We start from the raw sequence: 14,997 nt of genomic DNA, 5'->3' as shown, positions 1-14,997 counted from the left end.
CCGATGAGGTTAAGTGAACTTCAACTCCAAACCACAGTAAGCAAAAATCTCACACATGCATTTGATCCAGGAAGGCAGACACAAATAAGGACCTACTGTGTGATTCTGTTTGTAGGAGGGTTCAAAGCCAAGCAAAACTGTCCCCTATGGTGATAGAAGTCAGATGTTTTAACTGGAAGAGCAAGACCCAAGGGGGGCTTTCGGGGCTGATGTTCTGCTTTTTTATTTAACGTCTATTTATTTATTTTGAGAGAGATAGTGGGAGGGGGGCAGAGAGAGAGGAAGAGAGAGAAAATCTCAAGAAGGCTCTGCATTGTCAGCACAGAGCACAATTTGGGGCTCGAACTCCCAAACCCTGAGATATGACTTGAGCAGAAATCTAGAGTTAGACACTTAACCGACTGAACCCTGTGTACTTTTCTGATACAAAGTATACACTTGCATGAAAAATTTTGCTTTCCTTCTTTCAATAGTGTTAAGTACACTTCTGTTAGTGTGTAATCAGTGAAACATTTTTAAAATAGTAGCAAGGGGCACCTGGGTGGCTCAGTCGGTTAAGCATCCAATTTCAGCTCAGGTCATGACCTTACTGTTAGTGAGTTCGAGCCCCACATCCGGCTCTCTGTTGTCAGCACAGAGCCCACTTCAGATCCTCTGTTCCCCCCACCTCTCTCTGCCCCTCCCCCGCTGGTTCATAAATAAATTAATTAACTAAAAAAAAATAGGGGCACCTGCGTGGCTCAGTCAGTTAAGCATCCGACTTCCGCTCAGGTTACATTCTCACGGTTCGTGAATTCAAGCCTTGTGTTGCGCTGTGTGCTGACAGCTCAGAGCCTGGAGTCTGCTTCAGATTTTGTGTCTCCTTCTCTCTCTGCCCCTCCCCCGCTCATACTCGCGCTCTCTCTCTCTTTCTCTCGGTCTCAAAAACAAATAAACATTTAGAAAATCATAAAATAAAAACAATAAGACAGTATCGAAATATACTCAAGAGGGCTGGAGGAAATGTTCCGAACAAGTTGACAACTAAGTGGGCAACTGTAATTGCCATGTTGGCCAGCTACCTTAAAAGTCAGAAAAACAACAAAAAGTACAACAGAAAAAAAAAAAAGAAAAGGACACAGGAATCCCCATCACCAGGAACTCTGTCTAATCTAAGAATCGAAAACACAAACAAGACCAAGTGCAAAGAGTCCGTCTCTGTCCAAAAAAGGAGAGAGAGGAGCAGCCTTGCTTCTCAGGACTTTGAGGTTTCTGACAGTTACGATGCGCGAAATCTGCTTTGGTCAAAGAGGGGCCTGGCTTTGCCCTAGAATGGCATTCCCCAGAGTGTGCTCCTTGGAACCCTGATCCCTTGAATTATTAGGGGTGGGGGTTGGGTGGGATTCAGGGAGACTGGGATACTCTTCAAAAGAAAAAAAATTCTGTGGTTCAATCCACTTGAAAAGGGCTCTCTTCCACCTCTGCCCCCGCCCATACTCCCAACCCCCACCTCTGTCGTGGAAAGGCTGGACAGGATCAGGATTCCGAGACTGGCATGTCCTAAAACCCAAAAGCGACTTTACTCCTTTAGATCCAGGGCTCCCCAAAACATTTGGCCACAGACTTCTTTTCCCACCGAACACTGATGAAATCCCACACATTTGCTCTTGAGAAAATTTAGTAAGCCTAGCAAATTAGTAATATTAATATTAGTAATCACGGCTGCTAAATCTTTATTGGGTACCAGCTATTATCTCCTTTAATGCCCTCAGAAACACTATGCGGTACACCATGAACTCTGGTTTACAGATGAGGACACGGAGGCACAGAGAGGTTGAGTAACTTGCCCATCACGGCACAGCCAACTATGGGGGAATCTGAATATAGGTATATTTGCAAGGGGATCTTTTCTGCTTTGTCTGTCTTCTTTGAAACAGGCAGAACATTTGAGGATGACAGGAAATACAGGCACACCCAACAAGCATCCTGGATCAGAGTTGAAGGCTCCGGATAATTTGCTTTAACCGTTATAAGGACATGCCTCAGCAGGCACCCAGAGCCTTGAGTTTTCAAAATTTGGGATGGGGACAACCAGGTAAAAAAGTCCCAGGTCGGGCATTAGGGGAAGCACTGGGAGGAATCAAATAAAAAGTAGGTTGCAAAATGATAGCAGTGATCAGGGGCACAGTCCCAGTCAGAGGGCTCTCCTTGTGCTGCGTAGGAACAAAACCTGGCCTCCTCTTCACTGCTGTGGTCCTTACTTTCAAGGTGGGTCTTTGTTTCTTCCTTCCTTCATTTTGAAAGAGAGAGAGAGGGGCGCCTGGGTGGCTCAGTCGGTTGAGCATCCGGCTTTGGCTCAGGTCATGATCTCACGGTTCGTGGGTTCGAGCCCCGCGTCGGGCTCTGTGCTGACAGCTCAGAGCCTGGAGCCTGCTTCAGATTCTGTGTCTCCCTCTCTCTCTGACCTTCCCCTGCTCACACTGGCTCTCTCAGTCTCTCAGAAATAAGTAAAAGCATTAAAAAAAATAAAAAAGAAAACATTGAAGTATGATAAAAGTTAAAAGAGAGAGAGAGAGAGAGAGAGAGAGCAAGCACAAGTGGGGAACGGGCAGAGAGAAGGAGAGACAAAGAATCCCAAGCAGGTTCCATACCACCAGTGCAGAGCCTGATATGGAGCTCAAACTCACGGACCACAAGATGATCTGACCTTGAAGTTGGACACTTAACCGACTGAGCCACCCAGGCGCCCATCAAGTAGGGGGTTTCAATCTTTACACCATGGATGCTTGAGGCAGTAACTCTTTGTTGACGGAGGGGCTGTCTCATGTATTGTAGGATGTTTATGGCATCTCTGTCCTCCACTTACTAAATGCCAGTAGCTCTTCCCCCAACCAGTTTTTTTTTTTTTTAAACATTCATTTTTGAGAGACAGAGTGTGAGCGGGGAAGGGTCAGAGAGAGAGGGAGACACAGAATCTGAAGCAGGCTCCAGGCTCTGAGCTGTCAGCACAGAGCCTGATGCGGGAGTTGAACCCACAAACTGCGAGGTCATGACCTGAGCCGAAGTTGGATGCCTAACCAGCTGAGCCATCTAGGCGCCCCTGCCTTGCCAGTTGTAACAAGCAAAAGGCCTCAAGACATTTCCAGATGTTGCCTAGGGCGCAGAGCAAAACTGTGCCCGTTGAGAACCACTGCTGGTGAAGGCCAACTGCAGAGGTCACGCAGGGGCAGTGAACTCATCACATCAAGACAGAAGACAGACGCCGGAGGGGCCCCTGTCCATGGTCCTGCATCAGCTTCAGGGGCTCATGCAGGGTTATTACCAAGGGCTGATGGACACCAAGACAGTTCACTGGCGCTCTCAAACAGTTTGATAAAAACAAAGGACTCTGTTGCCACCGACGTCGGCGACGGTTGACAGAACACAGCTAAGTGTGCCTACCGTGCCCGCAGTCCTGACTTCCCCGCCAACACCACACGGGTTCATTCTTTGAGCACAAATGACCTGCTCTTTAGCCTCTGTGAGACCACCGGGTCACAAGCCCCAGGTCCACTATTAATTTGCTGGTGACTCTGGGCAAGTCACTCTCCCTCTCTGAGTCTTGCAGGTTTCTTCTGGGGGGAGAAATGGTGGGCCGGCCTGGCACTAACATTCTAGGGTATCTGTGATTCCGTATCAAAGGGATGGAATTGGACCAATTAGGACTGTTCAGCTGCTCGAGTGTGTTTGGACATCAATTTTATCTTCCCCAGAGGAACGCAGGGGTAAAAAGGTCTTGCCCTTTCTGCTTCCGCACTAATAAAAAAATGAATCAAATGCCCCAGGGCCCGAATAGTATAGGATTTGCACATCATCACGCCTGGTTGACAGCTTCCCTCGATATTTTATTGCCAAGTCGCAGGCTCAAAAGCTTGGACCACAGACACAAACCTCAGTATCCTCAGGGTCCCACGAGCAATGTAGAGGGAGCCGCGCTAGAGGTGCCTGGGCAGAGCGCCCTCTTTCCCTGCCTCAAGGACCTTGAACTTTGCAGTAGACCTAGAAGTCTGAATTGATGTACGACACAGCCACCACCCAAGTTAAATCACTGCACATTTTAAGCGCCATGCAGACAAAATGAACGCCCTCTGAGCCCGATCTGGGGCACAACCCACCATCTGGAAGGGCCTCTGCATCAGAGAAACTAGTACAAGCCCTAGTGCAGGTGTGGGAGGAGCCAGACATGTGGAGGGAAACAGGAGAAGGTCCAGGCTCCCTAGATGCATCAGCTCTCTCCGCCCCAAGCTGTCCCCATGAGACAACTGGATTCTAAATCTGTTATTGGTAATAGCCACCATAATTACTGGGCTCCTTCTATTCGTGGGGTATTCGGCCAGGCCATTTATTATGGCCAGGCCAGTGCACTATGTGTCCTGAGTGTTCAGCAAGGTGGGCGTAATTTATCATTCCTGTAGGATTATAGACGTCCTGGAAAGTAAAGTAAATTAAAAGCCTTCTCTTGTCAAAGTTGGAGCCAGGATTTAAACCCAGATCTGCCTGATGCCCAATCTACTCTTAGCAGAAAAGCTCTTGCTTGCTGCACGGCCTGGCGCCCCCCACACCCCTCCTACCAACCATACCACCTCCACTTCCCAAAGGTGTGGTCCCAAGGAAGCCTGACCTCACCTTAGCAGGAGAAAGGTGAGCACTGAACCACTGCAGTGTTGCTCTGGGACACCTCCCCTAATTGACTTAAATAGTGTGTTTAAGGTAACTCTGGGGGCACCTGGGTGGCTCAGAAGGCTAAGCATCTGATTTCAGCTCAGGTCAGGATCTCATGGTTCTTGAGTTCGAGCCCCACGTTGAGCAGCTTGGAACCTGGAGTCTGCTTTGGATTCTAGATCTTCCTGTCTCCCTCTGTCTGTCTGTCTGTCTCTCTCTCTCAAAAAATAAACAAACATTTAAAAAAATAAAGTAACTCCGGAAGGAAGTTTTTTAGTTAGTATAGCAAAATTGCTTTTCTCTCCTACCAAGAGAACTTGGTTAGCAAGAGACACAGTTTAACTCCTGCAGAGAACACTTTCGGGAAAAAGAGAACCGGTCATTTCCGGCCCCCAAAGCCCCAGCGTAGTTTGTATCTTACAAGTCTGGCACAACACAGCTTGCAGTAAATGTACAGTCTCGAATGTGACAGACATTTCTCAATATCCATCTATTTTAAATGTGTGTCCCCTTTGACTCAGCCACGGCATTGCTGGGAATTAATCTTATGGACAAATTCATATAATTAGGCAAAAATAGACGGAAGGATGTTCCCCGAAGCACTCTTTATAAGTGATGGGGAACAGCTGGTTATGTTTCCAGAAGGGGTTATTTCAGTAAGGAGCTGTACTTGCAAATAATAGAGGATTATACAGCTGATTTTTAAACATGCCAAAACATGCTGTTGGGGAAAGATGTTGAAGATCTATGATTAATTGGGGAAAAAAATCCAGTGTCTAGAATGACAGGGTTTTTTTTTTGTTTTGTTTTGTTTTTTGGTCAAAAAGGAAATTCGACGTAGCAAAGTTTTGGAAAGATATCCAAGAATACACTGGCTGTGATTACACCTTGGGGGTAAGGAGGAATTGAGAAGGTAAGGAGAGGGATCAGGGAGACAGGCATTTTCCCAGGAGACCGTGGGTTGGTGATCGTGACCCCAGTGGCCATCATGACCCCGGGGGTCTCATACATTGGCCCCTTTGAGATTCAATGTCATCCGCTCCATGTTTCGCTTCACCAGGGGAAGGAAGGAATGGGTACAGTGATGGGGCAAGTTCAAGCCTGCATGTGTGAGCTGGGGGGAGTCCTGGGGCCCTTCCTTGGGGACTTTGATGAGGGCTGTTCCTTCCAAGCCCCTGAATCACTAATGCAGGTTCAAAGTACGGGACTCTCCCCTGCAGAAGTAATGGGCAGCACTAACTCCTTCCTCCCTCATCTGACCCTTAGAAAGTTCCTTCAAATTCCCGTTTGGCCTTCTCCAAACTCAGCCTTTCCTCCAACGTGTGGCCATGGCTCAACTGTTTAAAGGTCAGGGAAAGAGGGAGGAGACCCCAGGGAGCCAAAGAGCCACCATAAAAGCCAGATAGGTTCCCATTCCTAGGTGAGCCCTTCAGGATGCCATTATGACCCAAAATGAATCACAAATGGGCCAGTAGAACTGGAATTCCGTGGTGTGCTGGGTGCCGGTGTGACCATATTCAAATAGAAGAAGATTCTAACTACCACCTTCAGGCCAAAGAAGAATTGGGATTATGAAGACATGACACAAAAGGAAAATTAGGGACAAGTTTCTCCTTTACAGAAAGGTCACACAATAGGCTTTCTGGTTTGGCCAAGTACCAGCTGTGCCGCATTGAACACAATCCTTAAGGTCTCTGGTCACGTATGTTATAAATAACTGTCCACTGACGTTTAGCAGGGGCTAGGCGCTATGTTAAACCCTTCATATCCATTATCCCACTTAACCCCCCTCGCAGGGTAATCCCTGGGGCTCTATAATTGGAAAGAGCTAGATCTTTCAATCTAGCAGAATCAATCTTCCTCACGGGCCAGTCAAGATTTCTTGAGCAAGTTATTCAGACCACAATCGCGAAAAGGGGCCAATAGTAGTATTTACTCCAAAGGGTTGCTGTGAAGTCAGGAAGATGATGCCAGTAAAGGGCTTACTTAGCACGCTGACCGGCAAAAGTGCTCAACCAACAGGAGCTCTTCTTCCCACCTCATCCCCATTTTTCAGATGGGAAAATGGAGGTTTGTGAAGTCCAGTGAGGATGATTTCCAAACTTGCTCATGACATTCAAGGATTCCAGTGGATTTACCATTGGCCTTGGTTTTCTAGATTTGATTTTAGAATGACACGGAAATCCATGGGAATCTACTACAGGAAATCCACCTGCTTGGCCCCAAGGTGCTGCAGAAAGGAGCGATGCTCTCCTCCTAAAATAAAACTCCCAAGAAAGGCCACGTGAGTGCCCAGCAAGGAGGCAGCCTTCTTCAAACCTGGAACAGTGACCTCGCAAGGGCCGACTCTTCCAGCTCCTTGATACTGCACATCACAGCTTCCAGAACATCCCTCTTCAGGTCTCTAAGATCACGGAGTCCTAATGTGACTGATTTAGTCAATAATGGGCACCCCATGCTGCATAGAAGACTCAGGTAAGTGGAAGTGGATCAATTCTGATGGCGGGGGATCAAGTCACAGTCCTGACCGGCTGGTCTGGCCCAGCCTTGGTGGGGAAGAGCTCCGGGAAGAGGGAACACAGAGGACACAGTGCGAGAAGCGGACACGGAATTGGGAGACTGGGGGGGCCTGCGCGTGAATGAAGAGCGTTAGAGAAATTCATTAAAGGATTGGACAGTATTCCTTATGGTCTTGTGAAGCCTTGGACTTACCAGAGTGGTTCAAAAAATTTTTTTTAATTAGGGGCGCCTGGGTGGCTTAGTTGGCTAAGCGTCCAACTTTCGCTTAGGTCATGATCTCACGGTTCGTGGGTTCGAGCCCCGCGTCGGGCTCTGTGCTGACTGCCAGCTCAGAGCCTGGAGCCTGTTTCAGAGTCTGTATCTCCCTCTCTCTCTGACCCTCCCCTGCTCACGCTGTCTCTCTCTCTCTCTCTCTCCTAGAAAAAAAATATATATATATATAAAAATTTTTTTAATTAAAAAAAAATCTTCCCAGTGAGAGAAGCAGGGAAGAATAATCTCCTCTTCTTCCCAAATGTCTTCTCCTCCGGGTTCTTCCACTCGCTCCCAAATGAGAGGAACAAGTGCCAAGAAATCCCCAAAGGCACTACCACCAGAGCTGCATTACGACGCTAATTTGCGAGCGAGCCGGCTATGGCCTCGTGGAAAACGCTACCATACATGGGCATGTCTGCCTCAACCTCAGCCCTTGGACAGAAAAGTAATGGTACCAGATCCATAACAAATACCTTGTACGGAAGAACACGTCCATTTCAGATGCGACAGTAAAAAACCTCCGTGTGTACGAGGCGAGCCCCAGAAGCTTCTTGGCCCAGCCAGTTCATGAGCTGGACTCTCAGGAGGGCAGCCCACCCACCAGCCCCAGCTAGGTCACCACACCACCAGGGGACCAACGGTGTGTTGGATGTTAAATTCACAAAAGGTCAGCTTATGTTTTCTTCAAAGAGAAGATGATAAACACCGGTCTTCCCGGAAATATTTGGTCCCCCCAGAAACCCAGCCCTGAAAGACTTTTTGTTCACGGTAAAGACAAAAGATGGTGGGGTCAAGGCTACGTAGCCTTGCATCAGACGGACCCAGGAATGGGTTCCACCACTTGCAAGCTATGTGATGCTGAGCAAGTCACTTAGCCTCTCTGAGCCTCAGCTGCCTTTTGATAGAACAGACATCATGGTGCCTCCTTAAAAGGTTATTGCAGCATTTAAATGAGATGCATTAAATCAAACACTGCTACAGGGCCTGGTATGTAAGTATCTCATCAGGGGTGGCTACCTCAATGGAAAAGCACCAATGGAAGAAAGACTTTCACAGAAATTCAACATCCTATTTTACACACTGCTACCCAACACCTTTCAGTTCAGCATCTTCAAGCTCCCTCTCTGGAAAAAAACAAAACAAAACAAAACAAAAGACACCTCTAAACTGGTGTCTCTAAGGAAACTAAACCAACCGAGAAGACCAAACAAAATACAACTCTGCAAATCGGTTTACTAATGGTCCACCTGCCTTCCCTTCACCAAACCCTGGCCACTCCGACATATAACCTCTCAGTTCTTCATACTGGTACCAAACCCTCTGTGTCTTGGGTTTCTAAATAGTTTCTCTAACTTCTTGATAAGCATAGCTTTGAATGGCGCCCTTCCTCAAGCAGCAAAATCCCCACCCGCTCTCTGTACAGGGGGAAATGGAAACAGACATCAGCCAGACTTTTTCCTCACTTTGCCCACTTTGGGGGTGTTGAGAGCAACATGGGTACCAGCTGCTCGGCAGGAAATCCCAGGCAATCATCCCTAACACACCTGCAGGTCATGGATGCAAATTGAAACTGTAGCCTCTGTCTGGCTGTTTGAAGCCCCTGGAGTCAGATTTTTTTTTTTAACTTTGGAGTGGGAGAGGGGAATCTGGAAGAAAACTGGGCTGTAATAAACTGCATCATAAGCAGCCTTCCCTGTCTAGGGCGATCAACAAGCACATCCTCTAAACTGATGAAAAACACACTGCTCTCTCTGCAAAGTGTCTGCCCACGTGTTTTTAACTGGTTTAGCGCATTTTCAACAGAATTAAGCCAGGCTTCCAAATCCACTTGGAGCGTCACTTCGCCCGCCTCTGTGACTAGAAAGGACTTTGCAGGGAAGTTCAGCTGTACTTTATCTGTGCCTAGAGTATAAAAGTTAAAAGCCAATGAAAGCTGGTCCTCTGAGATTTTAAGGGCGCACATCTCCCAGATGTGCCTCATAAGAATCATCTGGGATTCCTCTTTTTTTTTTTTTTTAAGTACAGTTTTTCTGGAAATTCCAATGTAAAGGGAGGGGGCCCGGCATTGCTGTCTTTAACAAGCACCTCCAAGATGGTACTTAACATTGGCCACCTGGGGAGATGGAGGTTTGGGGAAAACCTAGGATGATGAGGCAGAGAAGTGAACACTGTGAATCCCCACCTCCTCACCATAGTCCTTGACCGTATGACAAGGATGACCACAGAAGCACCTTGCGGCTCCCCACCCCCGTAGGATGCGTCCCACCCAGCTGCCCCCCCCCCCACCCAGTTATCCCCCTACTTACAGATCTTCAGCTGGGGGGACAGCGGAGAAGAAACCGGGTGGAGAGCTCAGATCTGGCACACCTCCCAGGCAGGGGCGTCCAAATCTCCCGGCTCTCCCGGGAAGCTCTCTTTATAGACCCGGAGCTGCCCCCGAGTGGGAAAAAGGAGGCGGCCCGTGGGGGTGGGGTGGGGGTAGGGGAGGGTCCCACGCTGCTCTCTCCGCAGCGCCCCCTGCAGGGCCCGGGAAGCGCGGCGTTCGTGCGGGCTCTGGGGCGCACCTGCGGCGCCAGCGCAGGGGCGCACACGCGGTGGGGACGCAGCGGGCTGCGGCGCTCCCCGCAGAAGAGTTTGGGGCCAGTGTCTCACCCCTATCCCGGCTCTAGGACAGTCACCGAGGCTCTGATTCCCGGAGAAAGGGGTCGAGCGTCTGGGGGCGGGGAGGGGGGATGCCTGAGAATGTCTCCCCTCAGTCAGTGCACGACACCGATTTTAACCGCTTCCTCCCCTCGGAGGGGGCTAACGTGGGGGTCGGAATGAGCGGGTCTCCCGGCCCCGCTCCCCATTTTATTCGCCATCCACTGGCTGGAAAGGGGGCTGGCCCTGCTGCGCAAAGGGTAGAGAAAGGGGATTTTTTGAACTTTGCAAAGTGCAAGGCAGGAGCCCCCGACTGCTGGGAACCGTTTGGGAAGGGGAAGTTTTTATTTTTCCCAATTTGCCATCCCCACCTCCACCCACAAGAAAAAGGGGGGAGGGGATCCAACCATCTGCTGCCGTGACTTTCAGGCCCATGTGCCTTTCGCTGACTGCCTGACCTCAGTCTGTGCAGCTGAAAAATGGGTGTGTGTGTTGGGGAGGGGTATATTTATGTAATTTGCAAGGTGTGGGTCGGGATCCAGAGAGAAAGTGGGTGCGACCCTGGCCTGCAAGCTCCCAAGGGTTACTCCCCTGCCCAAGAACTTCACCCCTGCTCCCCTCTCTCTGAGGGCCTCTCCCTCCCCTCCTCTCCCCGAGTCTGTCAGTCTCTTCGTCTCTCTCCCATACTTCTGACAGTGTGTCTCCATCACTTTTTTCCTGTCTTGCGGTCACTGTGCATGTCTGTCACTCTGTCCATCACTGTCTCTGTCTCTCACTTTCTCATACGTCTCCCGCTGTCTCTGGCCCTGTGTCTCGGGCTCCAGATCTCTGTCGCTGGCTCTCTCCCCGGCTCTCTCCCCAGATCTCTGTCGCCCGCACGCACACAGGCCATAAAAGGAAGCCACGGCGGTGGGCTGGCCCCGCGCCAGCCCGGGGACCCGCGCGCCCCGCTCCCCGCCCCGCAAGGGCTCCGGGTCCCCGGGCCGGTCCTCCCTCCGCGGGCGCGGCGGGGGGCGCTGGGCGGGCGACAACCCAAAAAGGGCAGGCGCGGGCTCCTTCCTGCAGGAATTCCCAGCGCCGCATACCAGTCCGGGGCTGCCCGCTCCCCCTGCCTAAATATGGTGCGGAGCGGCCTCCCGGCCCCGGCTGCGGGGAGGGCGCCCTGCCGCCCGGGGCTGCGACTGCGCCGCGCGGGAAGGGGGAGACCCCGGGCCCACGTGGGCCCCAGCTACGTCCAGCCAGAGGGTCAGGGGAGGTGGGAAGACCCTGGCCAGTCTGTGCTTCCACAAGCCCCGTCTGTGTCCGCAGCCCCTCCCTTGGTAACCAGATCAGATAGGGGGCGGAGGGTGGGGGGAGGAAAGGCTTGCATGGTTACCCCCATTTTGCAGGTGAGAAAACTGAGGTCCCGGAGCAGTGAGGAGATTTGCCCAGGCTCTCAATGGGACTGGAGCCCACCGTTGCCATGATTCACTTCCAGGAAGGTTTTCTGACTTGGCCTGGAGGCTTAAAGACGGGTCTCCGAGGCTAGTGGCCAGCGCCACTTCCTAGCTGTTCCACCAGGAGCCATTCCTTTAACTGCCCCGTGCCTCAGTGCCCCTACCTGTGAGATGGGCAGAGCAGCAGTTGCGTCCGGTCTGTTGACAAACAGTCCTTGAGATGATCCGTGTGAAATGGACATGCTGTGCAGCTCTGTTAGCTGTTATTCCCACTCACGTGAAACCACAGGCCTTGGGGGTGATGGTGAGGGCGGGCCTGTCCCTCCTGTGGCGACTGGCTGCCCAGAGCCTCCCAGAGCCTCCCAGACCCTCTTGGTCACTTCCTCAGGCTCTCCTGTTTCCCCCCTTCCCGCCAACACTCCATTGACCTAAAGCAGAACCCAGAACAGCGGGCGGATTGGGAAGTTCAGGTAAAGATCCTCGGGAAATGATGGCTACGCTGCTTCCCCACGTGTCTTTAAATACACGGTAAAAGGAATGGAGGGGTACAGACTCTGTGTTGGCTGGAGGGAAATGGAGGGGAAAAGGGAAGCGGCCCACCCCCTTCTGGTCCTGGAGAGAACGAACCCCCCGCCCCCCACCTCCGCAGGCCAGGGAATCTGACCTGCTGGCCGCTCAGAGATGGCATTTTTACTGGAGGCACTAACCCTGGTACTTTCAGAGGGTTTGCGCCTGTTTCTTTTAAAGGACTTGTTAGTAAATTTTAAAAGAGAGTTGTTGTAGGGGCGCCTGGATGGCTCAGTCGGTTGAGCTTCCAACCTCGGCTCAGGTTTGATCTCTCGGTTTGTGGTTTGTGGTTTGTGGGTTCGAGCCCGGTAGAGGCCCACATTGGGCTCTGTGCTGACATCTCAGGGCCTGGAGCCCGCTTCGGATTCTGTGCCTCCCTCTGTGTTCCTCCCCGACTTGCATTCTCTCTCTCTCAAAAATAAATAAGGATTTAAAAAAACTTAAAAGGGAATCATTATAATTATTAATAAATGGAGGCTTTATAACACTGAATTTTATTGCATTGTCTCTCCTCTTCCTTATAATAACCCTATGAAGTAGGTACTTAAAATTTTTTTCCCCCAATTTGCCGTTGACAAACTAGGTTGGTGAATTAAGTGACAAGCCAAGGTGGCAGAGCTAGTTAGTGCCGGGGCAGGAATTCCAGCTCTGCATGTCTGAGAGAGCCCATGTCAGGCAGATGGGAAGTGTGAGGTTAACAGATGATCTGCTAAGCACCAGACGGAAGCCGTGGGATAGTCCTGAACTGAGCCTGTGTTTTCTCAGGGAGGAGCACAGAGGAACAGAACCTTTGCCTCAACTACCTTACTGGGTTGTTAAATAGGACAACACATGGGAAGGCCTTATATAAAGCATGTCATACCTTTCGGGTATGTTCTATGAGTCCTCAGGGACAGTACGTGGCACATCACAGTCATTCGTTAAATATGTGTTCAACACTGAAGCTCAGATGTTTGAATCTTCAAAAGTGCATCGTTACAATAATTAAAGCAAATGCCTGTTTTATTTCTCATGGCTCAAAAAGCCAGTGATTTTAGGAACAAGGGGGAAAATACTGTTAAAACAGTCTACTCTTTGAGAGCTATCCAGTAAGTTTCCTTGGCTTGTCTTTCCTGTGAGGGGCTGTGTAATGGGGGTTTCCATGAACTCACGAAACAAGATGGCAGAGGGGAAATTTCTGAGTCTCTTCCTTTTTATCAAAGAGCTTTGCATTTGCTACTGGCTTCAAAAAGCTCCAAAATGTGATTCCCTCCAGTTTTTAGTGACATCAAAGATTGGATCCAAGCATGGCGCACTCCTGCGTGTGCTCCACGATCTAATTATGTAAAAGGGTGATCAGCACTCAAGGTCTCCAGCCCACGAATTGCACAGGACGGTGCCTTCGTGCGAATGAAGGGATGTCACTGCTGGCCGCAGGCCTGGCTCGGCTCCATCTCTCTTGCACAAAGGCACTTCTGTGTCATTCACGATGGCTCCACACTCGCCCAGGACAAGACCGTGCGCACGGCACGGTGACTTGCAATGCTCTTTTCTTCATCCATTTCCAACCGTGGTGCCTTGTACCTGCAGATCCTCTATCAGGAAGGGTCCTAAAATTCTCAGAAGGAGTTTCACAGTGTCTTACAAAACCAGACATGTTCTTAACATAGGACCCAGCACATCTTACTCCTTAGGACTTACCCAAAGGACTTGAAAGTTTACGTCCATACTAAAGCCTGCACTTGGTTTACAGCAACTTTATTCGGAATTGTCAAAACTTGGAAGCAACCAAGAGGCTATTCAGGAGGTGAATGGACAAACCGTGGTACACGGAGCTGATGCATTATTATTTGGTGCTAAAACCAAACAAACTCTCCAGGCATGAAAAGACATGGAGGAAATTGTAGGTGGATATAACTAAGTGAAAAGAAACCAGTCTGAAAAGACCAAACGCTGTAGGGCTCCAACTATATGACATTCTGGGAAGGCAGCACTAGAAGACAGTCTGTCCTTTTAACAGGGGGGCGGGGGGAGGGGATGAATGGGCAGAACACAGGACGTTTAGGGCCGTGAAAATACTGTGTATGATACTATAACGGTGGATGCACGTCATTATACATTTGTTCAAACCCAGAGAATGAACAGCACTGAAAACGAACCCTAATGTGAACTATGGACTTGGAGTGAGAATGTGGTCAGGGTGGGTCCATCGATTGGAACAGATGTGCCACTCCGAAGGGGGGGGGTTGCCTAAACTGGGGAGGGGGGGGTGGAGTGTGTGGGTGGATAGGCGGTGTATGGAAACTCTCTGTACGTTATATTCAAGAAATAAGCTCTGCTTTTTTCAGAGGTAGCTTTACTTGACCTTTACTTAAAAAAAAAAAATTAAAGAAGACCACACAATCCTTGCAGAACGGTTGTTACAAAAATCAAATACCCAAGTGGCTGGGAAGGACTGTCCTAAATGCCTTTAAAGGCATATTCTCACAAATGTTAATCCTTTGTGTACACTTGGCTTTATGTTAAAAGAACACATCAAATTTTATATAATCACACAGGCATGTGAGTCATATACAAATACGTTCTTGCACATAATTATAAAGCTATTAGTTTACCCTGTGCAAACATATATGCGAAGCTAAATTTATCATCTTCAAACACCACTTCGGTTCCTGCTTGGTTTTTTAACTGCCCAAATTTTAGGTTTCCGCTTTTCCTAAGTCTCTCTTCAGTCCCAATTCCCACCCTATTTTTGTGTAAATCCAAGTTTTCTCCTAAAACTTCGCTGTATTTCTGGAAGAGAACCTCTAACAACGCATGAAAACCACCAGCAGCGAGGAACTGATTTAGTTTATGAGTTACAGGACAACAGCTCGGTGGGTCCTCTGTGTTTACATCTGTCTTTTCTTTCTTTGTATTT

This window comes from Hyaena hyaena, unplaced genomic scaffold (genome assembly GCF_003009895.1).
Source record: "Hyaena hyaena isolate Hyena2069 unplaced genomic scaffold, ASM300989v1 scaffold_76, whole genome shotgun sequence".
Classification (NCBI taxonomy): domain Eukaryota; kingdom Metazoa; phylum Chordata; class Mammalia; order Carnivora; family Hyaenidae; genus Hyaena; species Hyaena hyaena.
The sequence above is the reverse complement of the archived record's forward strand: the minus strand, read 5'-3'. Positions refer to the sequence as shown.